The sequence below is a fragment of the Anopheles merus genome, chromosome 3R, assembly GCF_017562075.2.
Source record: "Anopheles merus strain MAF chromosome 3R, AmerM5.1, whole genome shotgun sequence".
Lineage (NCBI taxonomy): Eukaryota > Metazoa > Arthropoda > Insecta > Diptera > Culicidae > Anopheles > Anopheles merus.
This window is the reverse complement of record NC_054084.1, coordinates 39563529-39575627: the sequence shown is the minus strand read 5'-3', so window position 1 is coordinate 39575627 and position 12099 is coordinate 39563529.

Genomic DNA, 12099 nt, shown 5'->3' with positions numbered 1-12099 from the left:
CACGAAAAAATTTATCAGCATAAATTTAATTCAAGAAAACCAGAAATTCCAAATTGAACCCAGATGGGAACGTTTTTTTGCATCGAACTTTATGTCATGCTATTTTTATGGTATAGTACCTCGCCACATCGCCATATCGCGTATGTCACCATCGTATCGCACGAAACGAATCGAAGACAGACATAATGGTAGTAGAACATGAATTATAAATTGGTTCAAATTTTGTGGTGAGCTGCATTTCTTGGCACACATTGTCCATAAGAAAGATAGCAGGAAGTTCAATACAACCAACAGTGTCATGATACCATGCGACTTCGCACAGAGATTGCAATTGCACCGAATCACAAGCTCAGTTGGAACGTGCGAATAACCGTACGCTAGCGGGTCGATGGATATCTATGTTTGGAGTTAGGATTTTTTCCATTATGGATCCATTCCCACCGACAATGAAACGATCAATTGAATTTTTTGGGTGGTGGGTCTGTGAAGGTTTCGTAAATTCTATCTGTTACATTCGCTGGATCTGGTCCGACCACTTTCTCCATCCAATTTTTTATAAGTTGAGTAACTTCACATTGCAATTACCATGGTTGGAGACCGTAATGTAAGCCGAAAATTCGAAATTTATCGTTACCGGTTTTCCATTAGTGGTTATTGATGTTTGAAAGCGTCCGAGCCGGAATCGGTTGGGTTAGTGACATATGCGGTAACTGTTTGGATGCCGGAAAAAACACGACAATAAAAACAAAATTTAAATATTCTGCCGGTCTTTCGTTTCGTTTGCAAATCGCTTCCAGATAGGATCCAACGTTGAGGCGTTTTCTTGGGCAAATGCAATCTTACTTATATTTTTAGCACACAGTTTAAGTGCAAAACTTTAAACAACAAACTGATTAGATTATGTGTGTTTTGTTTTCCTTTCAGTTACTAAATCCATCAAACAAGGTCCCGCTACCCACTCTATTTTGAGGAAGTTAGTTTTGAGGTGGACATCGACGAGAATGTGGAAATCAATCACATTTTTTTTTACGTATCAGCAAAGACGCACGGTGAGTGTCATAGTTTCATTAAATGTTTTGATCAACTTTATTTTAAAAAAAATTGCATAAAAAGAGTAAATAAGTAGTAAGTGTAGGCGGTCCCGTGGTTCATTCGTCAACTCGTACGACTCAATATCACGCCCGTCATGGGTTAAAACCTAGAATGGACCGTCTCCCCGTAACGAGGATTAACTATCCGGCTGTGTGGTAATGAATTAAGTCTCAAAAGCTTGTAAGCATGTCCACGTAGGATGTTATGCAAAATAGAAGAAGAACCAATAATTGATAAAACAATTTTTTTAAATTTTTCTTCAAACCAGAGAAAGGCACTTTAAACGATTACACTTATTTTCAAAACCAGTTCACATTAATCTTAAAGAAAAGAGTAGAAAGAAGAGAGTTATACCAAGTATTTGCAGCATAATTCAAATAATTTTCTATAGCCTCTGATAAGGGCATGAAAGCATGGAACTTAGATCAAGGACGTAGAGTCCTCAGCCCCAGTAAAAAAGCATGCCTCACGTTATCCCAAAGGTCGTTGATTTTCCCGTACCCGTGGGAGTGCACGATGTCGGCCAGGGAAAAAAGTCTTGTTTACTCTCACTTTGTGTGTACCGTACTCCTCCCGACACCGTTTCCATGAGTAGCTGCCAGTTGTAATGCATTCTTGTACGTTCGTCTTTACATGACACATGACGCTTTCCTCTGTTTGTGTGGATGTATGTGGGGTTGTTTGTTAATGTGTGTACGAAGGTACCAGACCGTTATCCGTATTTGTTACTTTTCAAAAAGAAAACACAACTTTTATTGTGTTTACTTTCTTGCTTCAACAAAGTGCAACTCAATTTTCGGAGCCTTATGCGTATTCTCAACGCTCAAAGTATAAAAAAATAACTCTTCCATACTTGTTGTTTCATTGAAGATAAAACACTTAAAAAGGGAAAACAAAGCATTTTAAAGCAAGAAGTTTTTGCTTCTTATGTTTGTTTTGGCGCTTTTTGTAGTTTTTTGTAACGAAGATAAACTAAAAGAAAAAAGAAAAACAGTATGGATTTTTATTTGCATGTGATTGACAGGTTTACGATGATAACGTGTTGAGATTTTTTTCATTCGAGCACTGTTTCGAGCATCTGTTTGAAAGAAATGTCCAATAAAACATTTCCCATTCCATTCACATAAACCACCATCACTTGTAGTAAGTTGAACCGAGTAACCTTGTTGAACCGAGAACATAAAAGTTGATAAAGTTATACTTTCTACGTAATCAAAGTCGTTGATATTTGAAGATTTTGAAGTGAAATATAGACCCAGTATGTGCACATTATGATGGAGTGAATTCCACTTGTCAGTTGACTTCTGAAAGAAAAATGAATGCCACAGAACGAAAACCATTCACGGAACAGCATTCCTTGCACTACCGCCGAACAAGAAAGCCAAATTTTTACCACTGAAGAAATAAGCAGCACTCTCACTCACACCCCCAAGGGTCACGGTGTTCGCTGAAACACATCGCACGCAAACATGCTGCGAATCAGGAGGGTGGAATGTTTGCTGGGGATTTTTGTTTCAGCTATTTTCAAGAACAATTTCTGCTAGCATAGGAGCTGGTATCATCAGCTTTAAATTTTCGTTACACATGAACTAATTTTGAAGAAGCAAAGCGATTGGAAAAGTAGGCCACATGCTAAAACAGCTTAAATGCTAAAAGCATTCATTTAATCGGACACAAAAGCAAATGAACGGGAATGTTTTTTTTAGTGATAGTGTGTAAAAAACTCTTGAACACAAAGCAGAATAAATAAAAAAATAACAACATCTAATCGTCCATAAAGGTTGTTGGTGGAAAAGTTAGCGCTAATTCTTCTAAAAAAACTGCTTTATTGGATGTCTCCTATTTCTCGTTTGCGCTTCAATCAATTTATTTCGATTTCATTTGAATTGCAAAGAAACTTTCTTAAACTGAACCAGCAATTTCCTCTCGCTCACTAGTGTGGTGCAAAGTATGCGACAAGCAACTTATTTTTTTTCTTTCGTATTTAAATCTAGGTGAGTCCTTTGACAAAAGCGTTGGTTGGCATTGGTTCAAATAGGTAGAAAGGACGGGTGAAAAGAAAAACCATTGGATTATAAGCACGAAAAGCTTAGCACCAGGGTGGCATCAGCTCCATCACGACATCGCACCCAAAAGAAACCACAAAAAACTCCACAGCAAAAGGAGAACGCAAAACGCCAACCAGTCAGTAATACTTTTTTTTCAATGCTAGCCCAACCGTGTTTCCACAATCATCAAAACCTTCTGGTTTTAACCGTAGCGTAACTGCCTGCATTCCTATCGGAAACTCGAAACAAGCGTAAATCGATAAATGGAATCAAGCTGGTAACCTGTCTAAAGAAATGCAAACATTTTCACCAGCACGGGAACCACCCGCTCGATGTAAGGTTGGCATTAATTCAACAAATTAATCCCTTTACGAAAGTCACTCAAGGCCATGACCATGGTGTGTACGAGGGAGTGATCAAACTGTTTTTTCAATCAGTGTAAATTTTCAATCCACTTCACGATGCTATTCCAGTGCAAGCGATTTAATGTGCCGTTGGCTTTCGATTAAGCTTAGCTGGCTTAACCAATATAGCGCTGGTGATATTTAGAGAAAAAAAAACAAAGGAACAAGTGAAAAAGACGTCCCACATGTTTTACAGTGTAGATCATTGCTACTCGTGCGTAGCTTGGAAACGGGATGAATTGAAATGGAATAACGTAGCATGAGCCTCTTGCTGGTATTAAATAAACCAGTGCTAATTCCACGAGTGTGACCCGTGAGAATCCTTCCCCATTTGGGGATCTAAAACCAGTCGTATATTGGTGCTAACACAGATTAGGTTCCCTTATGATGTTTAGGATTTGTGACGGACGAATGTTTTGATTTGTGTAGCGCTTTTGCTTACAAACGTTTTATTTGCATCAGAGCACGCGTGCGTGCGTAAAACGACTCAAATTAATGACCAAATTAAAGACCTTATAATAAACCAGGCTTTAGCTTGACTTTGCAACCTGTTAAACGTAGGTACTTATCTTTTCAATCGTTAAACCGTTAATGAGGTGCGAAGATTGTAATGAAAGTAGTTGATCTTTCAGTCGTAATTGTTGCTAGTGATATAATTTATTCTATGGTTGTGTACAAATTTTTTTTAAGTTTTATTCATTTTTTTTAACCTCAATGTAATCAATGACGATTTTTTTCAGTTAACCACTTTTACTTGTGCTGATAAAATTATTCTTCAAATGATGAAGTTAACAAAGCTTTTGATTAATTTTTAATAATTGTATTGTATATGCTACCTATATATATATTCCCTATATTGTATATACTACCAATATTATTGCTAAAATACGTGAGTGAGAAATGTTCAATTGAGTAAACAGATGATGTCTTTCCAATGACTAGGTATAATGTGCCGAATTTCATATGCAGACGATCCTCGAAATACAACCCCCTCGGGTTACGACGGTTCACATACACGATGATTTTGATTTTTACAGTGAAAAGCTGTCATTTAGAACGTTTTTTTTTTAAATCGTGCTGAGTAAGTCCGATTGTCCGAGATGCGGAACGTGTGCAAGAAGGAAAGATCAATTATAAGATCGTGAGAGCATGAGTGAAGAGAGAAAGCTCGGCTACGGCGGGTAACGCGGAGCATAGGGAAAACAAGCGGAAGCTATAAAAGCAGTGTGTGCTTTGGGGACGGGGAGTTAGTTTAGAGAATAAGTTTAGTTTAGCATCTAAAAGAAGTTCTGAAAAAATATCAGAAAGATAGTTATACGTGGTGGCTATTGTTATTTTGCAACTGTGTTTAGGAATATTCCAGCCCAATCAAAGAGTGTGCCATCAGAAATGTGATCGAAGAGTGAACCCACCTTGGCCCGATCCGACTCGAACTCGTTGCACCAACCGGTCTGAGTCGCTTATGATTTCTTGCATCTACTGGAGTTGTTGCACCTGCTGTACCTACTTGAACATCCGACTTTGAACACCACAAGTATACAGAAGGAGATATTAGCAAAATAAAGGGTTTTGCACATGGAAGCAACATCTTTGAGTGATAGAAGCACGAAAATTTGCTGCAGTACAGCTGCAAAGTATTTTCTTAAGCTTCTTTCTGCGAGTATCCTCTTTTCCAAAGCTTTATTCAATCCCGCGAAGATGATTACGCCAAAAAAAGTAGCAACTGAAGCATGAAGTAACAGCTTATATAAAAAAGGATTACATCGATACAACGATGTGGTCCGACGTTGATGACTGTAGTTCTCGCTGTAGTGCAAACAGTGTCTCGTCTTTTAAGGGGTAGAGTCACCGGTATGTGAAAGACTTTTGAACTGCTGGAAACTGAGTCCGTTGGTGCTTACCGCCGGTCAAATGAAGCTCACGTTATGTACGGCAAACATCTCCCCACATGCGGAAAACCGACGTATATTTTATATTATTATAATCATATCCCTCGCCCGAGTCGTATTCTGCAATGATGAAGGCTTTTCTACGACTTTCTCTCATAATTAGTTTGCTACATTTCCACATCCCTACTGCCACCGTCATATTTCATCTCATCAGTAAACCCGCCACCTCCTCGGAGTGTGTTTGTATCTATACATGCGTACACAGATCAGATCCTGCCACAAATATCCTCTTTGTGCTTTGCTCGTTTGCTGCGAAACCATCAACCGTTAAGAAATCAAACAAATCATTGCCGAGCGTAATGCGGAGTTTTGACATGTTTGAAATGGTTGGGGAAATAGTTCAAAGCAAAACTGTAAAGGGTTCGGAAAGATGAGTACCAGGTTTGTCGAGTTCCTTTATAATAATTGCATCGTAGTTTCCTGGGATATGAACAAAACAAATCCTAATCCCCTAATTGAGTACCTTAAATTTAATTTCGATCCCCATTACGCTGGGACTAAAAACGTGGTTCATAATCAAAATAGACCAGGTTGCTTGGCATCAAAAACCGTTCCCATGTACTTCCCGTATTATACGCCCCACATCCGCTTACGCTACAAAATATGACCATCAAAAGTTGTGTGATTGTGCGGAAGTTTTGCTGTCATCTTACCAGTTCTTGTACCCCTTGTAATCTTAAATAGTTCGTTCCAGAATCCTACTTCCTACCAATGTCGGTTGTGCAAGAACTATCCCTGTAGCACACCGGAACTTGGTCCCGAAGCGAAGCAATCGGCTTCCTCCCCACAGCTTCCGCTTCGAGCACACGAACACGGTTGTGGTCAAGCATGGCCTCCGCTCGATTCGAGGACTCAAATTTGACAAACACCAAACAAGCACACTCACGCCAACTGGTACCGCTCCGGACGATGACATGCCGGAATCAAGGGAAATGACTTTCTTGTCCTTGGCAAAATCTCAGCTCGACTCAGTAGATTAAAAACTATAAACACAACTAGTACGGTACGGCGTACTTTTGGGTCAACCCGTCTTCTAATGAAGAAAGCGTAAAGGGTAAAGACATTCAAACCACTTCCGGAAGCAGACGATGGATGACTTTGCAGTGCACTTGGATAAGCGTCGGCTTCTGAGCGGGCCCGTTTTGGTTTAGGAAAAGTTTATAATTACGAAAGCTGTACGAACTCTCGCTGAGCCATGCGAGGAAAGCGCGGAATGAACGGAAAAGGATTATAACCCCTGGAGCGAACAAGGCTTTACCTTCTACTCGGAACGAAACAAACGATGTGACGATGGCATTAGCGTTTGTGTTGCCGGTCGCGAACCAAAACCCCTGGTTTAGTTTCCGCTCCCAAGCGGCATTCTTTTCACTTCCAGTGTTACGTTCACACAAGCTTTCTTAAATATGATATGCCAAGAAGTAAGTTTAGAATAATATAAAAAATTAATAAGAAGTTTTCTTTTTTGGATCCAGAAACAGATAGACAACCTGCCAGATAAATGCATTGTATTAATTAAAAGCAAGCGAAGGATAGCATTAGCAGGGTTAAATAAAACAACAAAAACATCCCCACACGTAACCCATACAAGAGAGCAAAAATATGAATTTTTGAAACCAAAGATTGTTGACATCGTAAACAGTGGAACAAAATTACGAGGAAATATTCATCGGCATGTCATTGCAAATCTTTGAATTGTAGAAGGTTTGGGGAATGGAAATCCCCCAATTAAATTTTTGAGCGAGTTCGTATGGACGTATGATGAGTACGTTGGTAAATTATCAAACATCAAGGACAAAAAAACGATAATTTTTAAAAACAAAAAACGGAGTAAGTAGATCGAAAGAAGCAGTATCATTTATTTTTTAGTATCATTTTGTCATAATATCAAACAAATGATTTCATAGTTATCCTTGTAGGAATTGGAACCGTAAACTATTCAGACATTTTACTGGTTTTCTAATTTCTTAAATGACTCACTGGTCTCAAGCAATCGCAGTACATAAAAGGGTTTGTCTTTGACCCAAATCCGAACACAAACAAATGATGATACTGTGGGAACCTAAAGGCACGTAATTTTAGAAGTTTTGAGAAAGATTCGTCTAAAGAATATTATACCAAATCACAAATTGAATCTCTCACCTATTCTAAAAATATCATGGAAAGAAACATTCTCAGCGACACTCTTTCCTTTTGACGTTATCTACGTTTGACGTTTAACTGTTCGGCCGCACTTTCGTCGAGCTCCGTGATTTTTCAGTAAATTTCTTGTGTTTTCTGCGTCGCATCGCATTGTTGCCTATTCTACGGACTATTAAACTGCTTCACATCATCGTTGCGTGTTGGCGAATTGTTTAGTTGCACCGCAACTGTGGTTTCCTGCTGTTTTTTCCTGCTCGGCTTAGCAGTGTTGTGCTGTGATTACGCGTGATTTCGCGATGGCGGCTATTTGCTTCTCGTGTGCTGAACCGCTAGAGGCCACCGGCTGCATCATCAGCTGTGCATATTGTGACGCTACGTTCCACCGCGGCTGTTGCAAATTGCCCCCCGAGCTGATTGACGCAGTATTGTCCAATGTTGACCTGCACTGGAGCTGCATCGGCTGCACTAACATTCTTAAAAATCCGCGCTGCCGTTCGGTAAAAGAAATAGGCGCCCAGGTCGGTTTCCAAGCCGCCCTCACCTCAGCTGTAGCAGCTATCGGCAGGCTCGTTGAGCCTATTGTCGCCGAAGTTCGCAGTGGTTTTACCCTCCTTCAAACTGCATCCACGCCTCACATTCGGAATCCTGATCCTCGACCGGCTACGGGTAGAAAGCGGAGGCGCGTAATCGAGGATTCGGCATCTCCTGGTGTAAACAGAATTGTAAACAATCGCGGTAACATCCTTTGTGCCGCGTCATCGCCAAACGCATACACCAATACCACGATTGCCGTCCAGCCGGCACCTACACAACCTCATGAACTGGTGGGAACCGATCCGTTATCATCACCGCTTCAAGCTGCACCTCGTGAGCCATTCACAGATAGGATCTGGATCCGCCTATCCCGCTTATCAACAGCCGTCACTGTGGAACAAGTGGTCGCTTCTGTAAAGCGTCGCTTAGCCACCGATGACGTTATAGCGTATTGCCTGCTGAGAAGAGGGGTTAGTGTGGACAGCATGAATTGGCTTTCATTCAAAGTGAGAGTCCCGGCTATCCTTCGAGATGCGGCACTCACACCATCCACTTGGCCAGTCGGTATCGGTGTACGTGAGTTTTTTCCATCCCGTCAACACGACCACCAAACCTCATCTCCTATAGCCACCCGAAACCGTTTTACAACACGCACACCAGCTACTAGTACTGATCACCGCTACACCACACGCACACCAACAACGACTCACCGTTTAGCAGCACGTACGTCTACTCCACCTGATCCTGAAACAACATCATCACAACAGTGTCACCCCCCGGTGAATGATACCTTGGAAGCACCCAACTCAACACTTGTTTCTGGACCGCCCCAAAACCACCGCGCTTCATCTCCGCACCTGCACCAGTCTACAATCGATCGCTTTTTTCTCAACTAGACGCAGTCCCGCTCATTGCACGCAACAAACACGCCAAGCCTCATGCTCTGACAACGCAGCTCAATTGACTTACCGTATACCCGCTTTATCCAACCACCACAATGACAACGCTACCGCTGAGTATTTAAGCTGCTATTATCAAAACGTTAGAGGTTTGCGCACTAAAACAAAAGAATTTCACCTAGCTGTATCGGAGGCTGACTTCGACCTTATCGCCCTTACGGAAACTTGGCTTGTTGACAACATTCCATCTGCTCTTCTCTTCAACAACAACTTCTCTGTTTACCGCTGTGATCGCTCTCTCAGCGGCTCTAGCTCTCGCGGTGGTGGTGTTTTGCTAGCCGTTTCTAACGCATACGAGTCGATAGAATTACCTTCCCGTGATCGTTCTCTCGAGTATATTTGTGTGCGCGTCACCTGCAATAACGCACATCTGTACATCATGGTAGTATACATTCCACCGCAGCTTAGCTCCGAGATATCGACTCTTCGCTCTCTACATGATTGTATCAGCGGCTTCACTCTCACACTGAAGCCTTCGGATCTGCTGTTTGTTATTGGCGATTTCAATCAGCCTAGCATAAGCTGGTCCACAGCTGATCCTTCGTCCTCGCCAGCATACTCATCAATCACGCACTATGAACCAACTGCGCGCTCACTGGCCAACAACACCTTTGTGGATGGATTTAAATTTAACGGATTAGTGCAACTTAATCACATCAATAATTCGCACGGACGCATGCTTGACCTGCTCTACGCTAACAATGCTGCAGCTAAATTGTGTTCGCCTGTCTTTCCAAGTGTTGTTCCGCTTGTACCTCTTGACTCCTATCACCCGGCGTTTGACTTCAATATACGTATTAACTCGTCGACCCGACGCAATTCGACGACTCGACAAAACTCGACGACAACCGCATTTTATCGTTATAACTTTGCTAAAGCTGACTATGTGAAACTGAACGACATGATTTCAATGTTTAACAATAGCTTTCATTGTTCCAATTTTATTTCACTTGACGAAGCAGTATGTTCATTCTCGTCCTTCATGCTGCAAGCCTTTGTTGTATGCGTCCCAGTTCAGCGTCCTAAACCTAACCCCCCCTGGGCGGACCGCACACTCAAACGACTCAAACGTGTAAAAAGAGCTGCTTATCGTCACTACCAAACGCGCCGCTGCCAAAGATCTCGCTCGATCTACTTTGACACGCACTCTTTATACTGCAGCTATAACAGGTTTCGATATCGCAGATATTTGAGTAAAATCCAACGTAACCTCTGCAGGTGGCCTGACTCGTTTTGGCGCTTCTACCACAGCAAAACAAAATCTACGCATACACCGAAATCCATTACGTATAAAGGAGCAACAAGTGCCAACACTAATGAAATGTGCAATCTCTTCGCGGATCGCTTCGCAGATTGCTTTTCACCGGCCATGAATGATACCGATACCATTGATGCTGCTCTCGTCAACACTCCGGCTGGCGCAATTAACATGAGCACTCCTTTCATCGACAGTGAGATCGTTTTATCTGCCCTAGCGCAACTAAAGCCTTCCTTCGCTCCTGGACCCGACGGAATTCCTTCTACCGTGCTGAAACGCTGTCAAACGACAGTAGCACCTATCCTTGCAAAATTGTTCAATGCATCGCTAGCCAATGGCTACTTTCCCAAAACATGGAGGAAATCTTGGATGGTTCCTATTTACAAAAAGGGCGACAGGACAGATGCCATCAACTACCGGGGTATTACATCTTTGTGTGCCATTGCCAAGGTGTTCGAACTAGTGATATACAAACATCTGCTACATGCATGCCGCAGCTACCTAAGCCCGTATCAACATGGATTCGTGCCAAAAAAGTCGACTACCACGAACCTGGTTGAATTTGTAACCTATTGCACTAATCAAATTGATGCCGGAGCTCAAGTCGATGCAATTTATACAGATCTGAAAGCAGCATTCGACTCTCTTCCGCACGCAATTCTTCTCGCTAAACTCGACAAGCTAGGAGTTCCCAGCTCGCTCGTACAGTGGCTTAAGTCTTACCTAACTAATCGCACATACACCGTGAAAATTGATAAGCACATGTCCAAAGAAATAGTCAGCAGCTCGGGTGTGCCACAAGGAAGCAATATTGGCCCGCTTCTCTTCATATTGTTTATCAACGATGTTACCCTGGCTTTACCTCCCGACAGTATCAGTCTGTTTGCCGACGACGCAAAAATTTTCTCGCCTATTCACAACACAGGCGATTGTACATTCCTGCAAGACTGCATCGAAATTTTCTGTTCGTGGTGCAAGCGTAATGGACTGACTATCTGCATCGAGAAATGCTACTGTGTGTCTTTTAGTCGATGCAGGAGCCCAGTGACTGGGACCTACTTCATGGACGGCACTGCAGTTAATCGACAGAATCATGCCAAAGACCTGGGCGTTCTGCTTGACTCTAGTTTGAACTTTAAACAGCATATCGATGACGTTGTAGCCAGAGGAAATCAATTACTTGGCGTGGTTATCCGGACAACTAATGAATTCCGTAACCCCATGTGCATTAAAGCTGTGTACAACTGCATCGTTCGTTCGGTTCTGGAATATTCGTGCGTAGTCTGGAGCCCAACTACCGCTTCTTCAATTGCTCGACTTGAGGCGATTCAACGTAAGCTCACGAGATATGCCCTACGCCTACTTCCCTGGCAGGATCGCAATAATCTTCCTCCGTATGCTGCGCGGTGCCGTCTTCTAGGCCTTGAACCTCTTTCGGTTAGAAGACGCAATGCACAGTGCTCTTTCATCGCTGGATTGCTAAATGGCTCTATCGACTCATCGCCTTTGTTGCATCGAGTCGATATCTATGCACCATCCCGAACACTTAGGTCTAGAGAAACTCTACGGCTCGCTCAACCCCGTTCCAGTGCTGGTCGGTCTGACCCTATGTTCCGCATGTCGGCTGTCTTCAACACTGTCTCGGATTGCTTCGACTTCGATATCTCAACTCAGTGCTTCAAGGAACGTCTCCGGCTTTTGCCGTGGCCGCATTGA